This window comes from Sphaeramia orbicularis, chromosome 15 (genome assembly GCF_902148855.1).
Source record: "Sphaeramia orbicularis chromosome 15, fSphaOr1.1, whole genome shotgun sequence".
In the NCBI taxonomy this organism is placed as follows: Eukaryota; Metazoa; Chordata; class Actinopteri; order Kurtiformes; family Apogonidae; genus Sphaeramia; species Sphaeramia orbicularis.
Genome location: NC_043971.1, coordinates 30,290,977 through 30,303,069, shown reverse-complemented (window position 1 = coordinate 30,303,069; position 12,093 = coordinate 30,290,977). Strand labels below are relative to the sequence as shown.

The 12,093-nt window shown below is 36.2% G+C and overlaps 1 protein-coding gene across 1 annotated transcript in view; it reads right to left on the bottom strand.

Moving 5' to 3' along the window:
• The window catches only part of grid1a (glutamate receptor, ionotropic, delta 1a), a 374,524-nt gene that overhangs the window by 45,944 nt on the left and 316,487 nt on the right, over positions 1 to 12,093 (bottom strand). The gene's annotated exons all lie outside the window — the stretch shown is intronic.

The window sequence follows — 12,093 nt, the reverse complement described above, 5'->3', positions numbered from 1 at the left end:
ACCCAAAGCAGTACTTACTAACCTTGGCTAGAAGACTTGACGTAAACAAATAAAAGGAAAAAATGCAGTGTGAGGTTGTAAAGCATATTGTAGTAAAACGGATAGCATATTTTGACTGAAAAAAAAGGTGGCATTGTATACCTATAGAAAAAGAATTACCTGAAACATTAAAGGAAAACTGAGCTTTGTTGCCTGACATAAAAGAAGAAAATAGGGCCAGGCTAGCTTTTTCCTGCCTCTGTCTTTGAAGTGTCAGCTTACTGAGGTTTTATGTTTTGAAAATCCATTGAATAAATATACATGGCAGTTACTAAGACCTCACCTAAGTGTGATCAAAACATCTAGTTGTTTCCTTCTATGTCAGTGTATACGCTTCGTGAATCCATAGCAGAAACTATTGAGCTAATGAAGTTTTGTAATAAGCCGTTCAAAAACTCAACAACAGTAACAGGACGGTTATTTGGCAAATGGTTATGATGCTCGATACCTTTAAAATAATCATCTGTGATGGGGCTGAGTAAATGCTAATGACCGTTAAAAGATGACAAAGGAATAGAAATCAAATAGCCTGGAATCAGAGAGCTACAATGGCAGTATCCCCCTGAAAAGTCTGATGGAAAGCACATGCTTCCCTTTCATGGGATCCATTTAATCTGCATCATTAGGGATGTGGGAGGAAAGTATGAGTTAGTTGCAGTTATTCCACTTTTCTTTTTCCCCTGCTGCCCATCAGGAGCTCAGTTATTGACAAGCCAATCATGCTACCAAGCTTGTTATTGACCCATTTTTGGGGTCTTTTTTTATCTGCTTTACCAAGTGATTGATGAACACTGAGCATTATGTTTGTAACTGATGTGCACATGTATGAGTTAAAATGAGCTGCATTTTTTCCTGCTTATGTCTTAAAGGAGTGATATTTGGCTATTTAAAAAAAAAAAAAAAAAAGGAATCAAGTTAATATTCTTATCAATATTGAAAGACACGTGGATCTGATTGTAATTATTGGGTAATTACTGTGAAAAAACTGATTTTTTTTCTCAGTCTATGTATTAAAGGAGTGATATTTTGCTTTTTTTAAATGGAATTACAGTACGCTTTTTAAAACATTTCCCTTTGAGTCTGAATTCTTCATTAATTCAACTCCACAGGTCCATCTTCAACCCTATTTCTGAGTAATGACACCAGAAAGGTCTTTTTGAGCACTGGCCCTTTAAATGCAAACGAGCCACTTCATGCCCCACCCCCTCCAGGTTGTTGCCGGTCCCATTCAGCCACTTGTGTGTGTTAATACAAGGTAATCGGCTCGAAGTTTGGACATATTTTAAGTTCTTACTACAACCGCTGCTGCTGATAAACACTTATGTCGTACTCGGAGAAATGTTCGTCGGAAGTCTAGACCTTTTATGTTACATCTTATAGTTATATAACGTAACAAATTAAGCAGGAATTAAAATGGGTTGTAGAAATCCACTAGATTTTTCCCAGAATGAATATAAAGAAGTAGTTTGGCAGCACCTGGAGGATTCATATTTAAACTTTTGAACTATTAGGGTCGAAATACACAAATAAATGTACCAAAGACTAAGTGGGTTTAGCTAAATATGACCCCTTTAACCCTGTAATGGCAAAATTATATCACTTGAGTAACTGTCCAAACCATATCACTCTATCTAACTGCACAGCACATTCTCTGTCATAGCCGCCGTGTGTTTCAGAGAACACAAAGCATCTCACGCTGATTTACATGAGCAGCACCAAATCACCCCATCAACATTTTCTCCCATATGAAGGGCCTCTGAACCCATCCTGACCCCTCCCACAGAACCCCTGGTTACCTCATGACGTTTGACCACGTGTCAGCTGACTAAGACTGTCATTGTCCTATCCTCTTCTGTATAATGGGTCAAAACACAGTAATGTCCCATCAGAGAGTGAACTTTAACCCTTTCATGCATGAATTATGAGAACCTTAATCAAGATTTTTTTTCCTGAGTGTTTTTATTCCTCTTTAGGCATGAAAAAAAAAACAATGTGATTGATTTTTTTTTTTTTTTTTTTTTTTTAAATCAAACTGTTTTTCATGGAGTTACAAAAATGTCCACTCAGCTACACCATGAATTTTATTCTTGAAGCAAGAAACATGTATTTAAAACCCAATATCATAAAGTGATATGAAAACAGTGAAATGAAACCATGTTTAATGCAGCTAATCTGATGTTTTCTCACATTTTAACATATTCTAATACTAATTATTACTCACTTCATGGAGATAATATGCAAAAAATAAATATTAACAATTGATTTCCACTCAAGAACCAATCAAGAACAGCAAAGTTACAATAATGGTATGAATTGCAGTTTATGAGATGATGCATAAGTGTCCACTGTGTTGGTTGATATGGAACTAAAACAACAAAACCCATGAATATACAAGAGTAAAGCTGTAGAGTAACTGTCCACTGTAGTGACCACTATGCATGAAAGGGTTAATTGACTGTCATTCCAACATTTATTTCAATATAAAGTAGCTCTTTGTTTCGTATAATCCCTTATGGTCCAACTAAAACAAAAATGAATTTAAAAGTAAAAATGTGGGTCATTTAGCAACACTAATCTGTCAAACTGTCTCTAAAATGTCCCGTCAGAGAGATTTCGAATACCGTGTTTTGACCCATATATAGTCACAGAAAAAAATTATTAGACCAGCTAAAGTAATCAGAAACAATGGTTATGTAATCAAATACTAACTCCTGTGTGTATCATGTGACTAAAACAGACAGAGAAAAAACATGGAATGCCTCAAAGCACTGTTTTTGTCAGTACAATGCCATAGTTATTGATGTAAGAATTGAAGTAATTTTGGTTACTATCAAGAAAACCGCGGAAAATGGATAGATATTAGCTCTGAAATTAAACTCTTATGAGCTATTTTTCTTGTTATCATTATATTTGTCCAAACAAATATACCTTTAGTTGTACCAGGCATTAAAATGAACAAGAAATTGAAGAAAACAATGGTGGTCTAATAATTTTTTCTGCGACTGTAAGGCTTGCTGCTCCATTCTCACTTACTCTCTCCTATGACTCAGCATTGTGCTCTCATTTGGGGGAAATCCCTGCTGCAGGAAGCAATAAACTCACACAAAAGACCAGTTTTGACTCTTGAGTTCTCAATTGACAGATTTTCCCACCACAACCCTTAAAAACCTAGAATCTTTTTTGAGGCACCTTTCAAATTATTATTTTTTTCTCAACCATTAAATTTTCCTCAGTGATTCATCGCATTTCATTAAAATATTATTCTCTATAATTTGCATTTTTCAGTGTTAAACAGGAATCTTTCTATATTTAAATTACTGATCATGTTGATATTCATAAACGCTCAGAGTAACAACAGGTTTCTATAACAAAAGCAGCGCAAACAGAAGCAAAATATAGCATTAAAGAGGAAAACAAGTGTGTCCATCCATTGTCATTTGTCAAATGTGTGTTTTATTGGTGAATCAATATTGTAGTAGATGTTTCCATGTTCCCTACCGAGCCTCTGAACGCAAAAATGGGCATACCTAACGCCAATGCGAAGCTGAAAAACGGCATTTTATCTGAATTATCTGAATGTATTGATAGGATGAATGGTTCAAAAGTCAGTGCTATCATACATGTTTTCTGATGTATGTGCATTAAAGTCGACTTAATATGTTTTTTTGCGTTCTTTCTGAGTCAAGACACGTGCTATTACTGCAGTGCTTGTTTGTTTTTTAGTCACTGAGCAAAAAAATCCTTAATTATCTTTCAATATATTTTATTTTACGTGATCTGAGAGGATAAGTGACTTCTGCGTCTACTCTTTGTGCTTTCAGACTTCAGAAAATCTACGCAATCACACCAGCATTGACTTTATAGCACTACGCAATACAAGAACACTAAGGAATAAAAATCTGAAAAACTGAGTAGAGAAGGAAAAATCCCAACATAATCCATGAAGACCAAGACCAAGATGAGGTGAGGTGAGGTGAGTCTTGGTTGAAATAAGGCTGTTATGCAATATTATGCTATGGAAAAAAAGCAAAATAATACAGTTTCCCTTTGTTTTCCTCTATAAGAAATGTGTTTACATTCTATAGCTTTACAGTAAAATGATTTGCCTTAAAGAAAAGGTAACATATTGTCTGTATCAGCAGGTGCAGTAGATGTGCCGTAAGCTGGTTAGATGTTCTGTTCATTTCCTTCATATTAGAACAAATATCTTGCATGGTGAAGATATTGTGTGAAAGACAAGAAGGAAAAAGAGACAGCTGTGCACAGATCAGGTGCAGAGTATTCTCTGATAAAAGAGCTGAAGATGTGAAAGCAGAAAGGATTCAAAAGGGAATTTCTAATCTGTTTTTATCTCATCATTTCACAGTATCATTCTTTTTCATCAACCAATGAAATGAAAGAAAACAGGACATACTTTACTGAAGGTAACGCTGTGTGGATAAAAGGTACGTTTTTTTTCTTTGTGTGTGTTTTCATGACAGATGAAAGTACATAAGAGGGAATAAATAAAGAGATGTTGCAGAATATCATTCATTTTCCATCCAATTATTCAAGTCTCCTTTTCTTGAAGTAGAAACACCCACCTGTGGGTAGTGACAGTCAAACGCTTTCCGACGTTTCTTTACTGTTGACTCTTCTGAGAAAATTCACACATAATTACAGTTTAAAAAAGGGGTGTCAAAGTCATTTTAGTGGAGCAGCCATATTAAGCCAAATTTGGTCTGAAGTGGGCCCGAGCAGCGAAATAATAACGCAATAATATATAAATAATGTCAAATCCAAACTTTCCTAAATGTTTTAGAGTGAAAAAAGTTAAATTTTGTGATGAAAATGTTTACATCTACCAACTATCCTTTAAAACAATGTGAATAACATGAACAAACTGAAATTTCTTAAGAAAACTGAGCGCAGTTTTAACAATATTATGTCTCAGTTTATCATTAACACATGTAAATTATGACTTACAGACCACAGCAGATCAACAAATACACAAAATATTTAATAACAGGCAGAATGTTGGTAAACTTGCACTTCAGACATTTCAAAATGTTCATATTTGTTCAAGTTATTCGCGTTTTTTGTGAAATGATAGTTTGTTTTAGTGCAAATACAGTAAAATGACATGAAAATATTTACATTACAGGGTGGGGAAGCAAAATTTACAATATTTTGAGGTAGGGATTGAAAGACAGTGTATGACCAATTAGTTTATTGAAAGTCATGAGAATTTATTTGCCACAAGAAAATTGACATAATAGAAAATGTTTTTATTCTATGTGTCCTCCTTCTTTCTCAATAACTGCCTTCACACGCTTCCTGAAACTTGCGCAAGTGTTCCTCAAATATTCGGGTGACAACTTCTCCCGTTCTTCTTTAATAGTATCTTCCAGACTTTCTCGTAATAGTTTTGCTCATAGTCATTCTCTTCTTTCCATTATAAACAGTCTTTATGGACACTCCAACTATTTTTGAAATCTCCTTTGGTGTGACGAGTGCATTCAGCAAATCACACACTCTTTGACGTTTGCTTTCCTGATTACTCATATGGGCAAAAGTTTGTGAAAAGGTATGGATAATAGTGTTAGGTATGATTATGACATCAATATATGTTTGGTTTCAAAACAATTGACGTAGTGCCTGCTGAGAAAAAACACCTAAATGTTCATTGTAAATTTTGCTTCCCCACCCTGTAATAAAGAGAAAAAATTGGAGTTGTGAGTATTTATACGTTATTATGATAGTATTTTACTGATCTGAGTCACTGGAGATTCAATTGGTCTGTACATGGAACCTGAACTAAAATGATTAATATCTTCAGTGTAATTTTTGCATTTCACAAATTCATCCCACAGGCCAGACTGGACCCTTTGGTGGGCTGGATTTAGCCCCTAGGACGCATGTTTGAGACCTCTGTTTAAAACATTACATCATTGTACAAAATATAATCTAGCGGTTATTTAGCACAGTTAGTTGACCAGCCTAATAATGTACACCAGACTGTTAAATTGGATATAAGGGACTTCAAGTAAGTAGTTACTAAGTAATTACCTAATTTTATTGATCTTGATCATCGGCAGGGGAATTACTGTATCTGGTGTCTGGCACAGCTTACAGCTACTTGCAATAGAACTAAATATAAATATCTAATTATCACTTTAGAGATGGGTAATTATCTAATGGGATCGCACTTCCAGCAAAATAATTAGTGGAAATGTGTCAATGTTATATTTTAATGAAAAAGTGTAAAATACTGTAATGATGACGTTGTGATTTTATATATTATTGGGCTTTTATGCAATGCCTGCTCACAGATCTTTTTTTTTTTTTTCCCGTAAGTGAATCTCCAAGCAGGATGTGAGGGGATGTTTTAATCCAGAAAAGACCCAAACAGCCACCGGTGACAAAAAACATCTACTGATGTAAACTGTTTAATACCTGTTGATCCACTAATCCTATCAATCTATGTAAATAATTACTGTAAAATGCAGTTTGTCGTTAGATATGACCCATTTGGACGTTCAGAGGCTCCATAGTGAATATGGAAACACCATCATCTTCTACAACATTAATTCACCAGTAAAACTCATGGACTTTTATCAATGACAGTGGATGGAGACACTTATTTTTACATTCAGTTATTGATATCTTTGCTGAAAAAGTTACTTTTTTCAGTTTTTTTCTGTTTATGATATAATAACCTTTGAATTTAATCTGAGTTTTAATGAACATCTACATGATCAGTGGAAAATACATGATACACACATAGATGATAATATGATAATAAATGGTGATAAATCCCTTAAGAAAGATAAAATATAGAGAAAAATTAATTTGGGAGCTGCCACAAAAGTAGCACTGGGTCTTCATGGGTTAACCCCCTAAGACCCACTGTTCACATTTGTGGACAAGAGTTTCACAACTTTATGCAAAAATAAATAAATAAATAAATAAATAAATAAATAAATAAAACTGTCCACCACAAAGAACATTCCAATAGAAATTTTAAAAACTGCATCTGAAAAAACTGTTGCATCATGATATTTCCAATATTTACTTATTTCTATTACTTACTTACTTTACTTACTTATTTATATGCACTTATTTAATTTAAAAAAACAAAAAAGCTTGTACTTTGCTGACATTTCCTTGGTCTTAGGAAGTTAAAACAATTAACCTGTCTGGAAAGTGTCTCAAAAGCTAAAAATCTCAGCAAATGAATCCACAGATAAACAGCCTGATCTATTGTTGGGCTGAGGAAAGTGCCCTTTAGAGACTAGTCTATGTCATTTCTGTTTCATGACACAGTAAAAATAGTTCTGAGTAACTGGACAAATAAATCCATTATCACCCACAGCGTCTGTTGTTGTTGTTGTTTTTTTATACCTAACATCTAATGGAGCACATGGAGCTCGCTGGCAGTGATCACCACAACTCACTAAAGGAGTAAATGCAACAAATATTACCAGATGAAGTGGCGACCATAGCGAACGGACTATTTCTGCTGTATCCTTAAGGGACAGAAATGCTCCAACACACTGGGGTCCTGTCCATCAACGCTGCCCACATTTGATATGATTTTATGTTATGAGACTGCTGGTGATTTAGGCTGCGGAATAACCCTAGTTAGCAGCTTTTTGGCCAGCTTCAGGCCAGTGTTGGATCATTAAACTGTCATTGCTGATTTTGGCGAGCTATACTTTAAAACTGACAGAAATTTGGCAGTAAGATTTGCCAGATTTAGGCTGCTGATGACAAAACTATCACGCAGACATAAATGTACTCAGGAGAAACACCAACAGACATTATACTCTCTTGTTTCTTTGCATCTAATTATAATGAAATTGTGCCTGACTGAACCAATATAGTGGTCATCTGTTTACGATATCAATTCCATGGAAGAAAAACAGTATGTTACTAATTTATGCTTTTGATTTAATGAGTAGTGTTGTTCTTCTATCACCATTTCTCAGAATCATATGTGACACCAGCCAGTGGAGTTTTTGTGAGAAAAAAAAAAAAAAATCCCTCAGAAACCCACTGACAACAACTAATCCAGCAACAAATGTAAAGTACACAAACTTCCAGACAAGCTGGTGGACAGTCAAAAAACAGCCCCAGTGCTCACTTCCCACGATGCAACTCATCGATGCTTGGTGACCTTGTAGCATCTGTTCTCCCTTAAAGCATCACTTTTTAAAGCATCAACGATACTTGGAAAATTTAAGTCTATTTTCATGGACAGGGAAAATAACACTCTTGGTCAATGTGATTGCTTCTAAATTTGCACAAAAATTGTTGAAGTCATACTTTATCTTTTATGTATAGACCTCGATATTATGTTGCATATATTTGTAGCTTATGAAAATTGATTTTTTTGTGTTGATTTGCTTAACTATGTTTATGCTGCTCTTTTGGCAAGGTCACAGTTGGAAAATGGATTTTTAATTATCAGTGAGGATTTCAACTGGTAAAATAAAGTATTTATATCATTTTTGATATGTAGGGAATCTCATAGAAATTAATGTACATCCTTAGACATCACAAGTCAATGATATGTACCAGGAGACATTATTAACTACACAGAAACCTTAGAAAGGAATGGTTGAACAGCAAGGTTTGTGACTTTCTCACAGCATCTTATTCATTTCAGAATTTTTTTTTGGGGGGGGGGGGATTTTCTTTCTTTGTCTTTGTTCTTTTAGGTTCTCTCGTAATCCTCTGTCAAACCCAACGACACTACAACTATGGAATCATTTAGATGTCTTTTGGAATACCATATACATCAAAAAGTAATCCCAATCCTGAGTACTGAAAAATTACCCTTACCTGGTATGTTAAGAAATGTCACTTGAAATGTACAGTACCATGTGACCAGCTGAGAGTGAGAATATGGAGAAAAAGAAGCCATGGAGACACATAATTTCTTGGCAAAACAACACATCAGGGCTGGGTGGAAACAACCACAGCCCCAAATTAATAATATTACACAGTAGCTTAAAAGAAGAGAGACAAACAAAGAAAACAATAATAATAATAATAAAAAAAAAAGACATTAATGGGATGCTGTGAGAAAGTCACAAACCTTGGCGTTCAACTATTTCTTTCTAAGGTTTCTGTGTAATTAGTAACGTCTCCTGGTACATATCATTAATTTCTGATGTCTGAGGATGTACATTGATTTCTATTTTTTTTATTTCTAAATACTTTATTTAACCGGTTAAAATCCTCACTGAAAATTAAAAAATCTATTTTCCAAGCATGACCCAGCCAAAAGAGCAGCATAAGCACAGATAATCAAATCAAATTAACACACACACACACACACACACACACACAAAAAAGTGGTGCTGGCACAACAAACCCTGCCCCTCGCACATATTGTAGCTTATTTTGGCATCGATCCAGCTGATGTCATCATGTCTATGCATGTGTTGATGGCATCACAATTATGGAACCATTTAGATGTCTTTCAGAATACCACATACATCAAAAAGTAATCCCAACCCTGAGTACTGAAAAATTACCCTTACGTGGTACATTAAGAAATGTCACTTAAAACGTACAGTACCATGTGACCAGCTGAGAGTGAGAATATGTAGAAAAAGAAAAAAGAAGCCAAGGAGACACATCATTTCTTGGCAAAACAACACATCAGGGCTATCTGGAAACATAACCACAGCCCCAAATTAGGAATATTACACAGTGGTGGTTAGTTAATGAGTTTTATTTTCTCTGTTAACTTAATAATGTTAGTTGGTCTTCGGAGCTGGTTTCTGTTGTCCCCTGGTGGCTGACAAATCAGGCATCGCAAATACAATAATGCCTTTGTTAATGTGCTAACACATTGATAGTTAACTACTGCATGATGCATGCGAGATACTTGACTGGGAGGAACAATTACATTTAAATGAATTGACTTTTTTCAATGTGGGGCTCTGTGTAAGATGGAAGTCATTAGCAATATCTGCTTAGAGCCGGCTTGACACATCAATAAGAGTAAACTGGGAAACCAAAACAACAATAACAGCATCGATCAGTCTGCAGCAGCAGTGGATGGTGGAGAAAACTCTCAGTGGCCATCCAGGAAATAGTATTTCAGTCTTCATTACAGTTTCTAACCAAAAAGACGCCTCATCTTAGAGCCATCAGGCTTGGGAGAAAATGGACTGAATGCAGATAAACGATGATGGAATGGGCAGAAACCAGGACTGAAAAATGAGGAGAAAGGGCTTGGAAGGAAGTGAAGAAGTGAACAGACAGGAGAGGATGGGGGTGGGGTGGGGTGGGTAGAAGATGAGATGAGAGGAAGGAATGAAAGAGAGAGACGAAAGAGACAACATGAGCACAATTCAGTCCGTGGTTCGGACTGTTGAGTGGGTGTGGGAGGAGGGAGGGGGTGCAGGACATGCAATCATTGTGCACTCCACTTGAAAGAGACAGAAACATGATATTATGCTGCAGAGAAAACCATATGATAGCAGGGTCTGTCTTGATGGCACCTGTTTTATAGAGCGCAGAACCAGAAACACCCTGAATGTACATTACATATAAAACACATAATTGTTTATATGTATTCAGTTATTTATATTCATGTATATGCAGGCTTAGGTGTATAGAGACATATTGTATAATAAGAAAAAAGCAGTATACATGAAATAATGCTTTCTTCCAGTAAATGGTTCTTCTAAGGAGTGGGCAGACACACGGATAGACATGCTAGGTAATGAACAACGGCACCGAATGCATTTGGCATCCTATTAACTGGCTTTGCTGTCCCCTTCTGCCTCTAATGATTGAGAGATACAAGCACCCACATGGTAGTGTGCTCCCTGGCCCCTGGTCTGTTTGCCTGGCTGCATGCTCTTAGTATCTGAGATCCAAATCAGTGTGTGCACATGTTTTGTGTTCAAATGCACTTTGATCCTGCATGGTGTGTGTGTGTGTGTGTGTGTGTGTGTGTGTTGCACTGTGAAATGCCTCACTCCGCTGCCTTCTTTTACTGTGTGTAGTATGTCCATTTCTTGCTAATGCTATTGGCCACATTATGATGAATTGGTTTCATGATTTCAGTTAGGCTGAGTAGTGATTAAATCTTCATTACTGCTTCTGGTCAGTCCTGCTCTACATAGATTGCCAAGAAACTCAATTCCTCTTCATTCTGTAAGAAGTCCCTGACTGAATCAGGGCATCCACAGCGACAAACAAATCACAGCTACGAGAAGGGTGCACAAATAATGAGCTCAGTCTCTCACTTCAACTCCACAACATTCTTTTCAGATTCAGGGTTTACGGTTTGCTTATACAACCCAGTACTGGTCTTAAGACATTAAAATGTCCGCTCTCTGCACAATTCACAAACAAATGATTGATGGCTGACTGTTTTAATTAAAGTGGCATTGTGTGTGCCAAAGAACTCTTCCTGGAAAATGCCCCCAGTGTTTGTGTGTACGACAAATGCAAGAAAGCAAGGGGGGTTCATTTCATTTAAATAATTCAACTCTGTAGAATGGCTGTAAGCTGAACTGGCAGCTCCAGTAGAGGGCACTCTGGCACCTGACACATCACTGACATATGTAAAGCTCTGTGATCTACTTAAAGCTCATTTTCTGACTTATCACTAAGTTATTGCATTTCCCTGACACCCCAGGTACAAACAACTCAGTTGTGTATCTATAAAGCACAAAAAAATAAAACAAAAACCATTACAATCCTAAGGATGATGACTGACTGATTCATCTATTCCACTCATATATTGCAGGTAAAACTAGAATATCGGAGGACTTCTATATTTGTATCCATCCCTTAGGACCATAGCCCTCCAGAAAGTAGAAGAAGCAGCAGCACTAAATTCTGACCTCTGCAGACGACTGTCCTGCAGGCTTTTGTTCCTCTCTAGTATTATATACTGTGTCTTCTTGACAACAGATATGGATAACAAACAATTCTGTGAGAGTAAAACCTGCAGGACTTCGGGCTTTAAGGACTGAAATTGAGTGCCTTAACTTGAGAGCTTTTGCAGGAGGGCGCTGAGAAAATGAGAAATACTTTAATTTC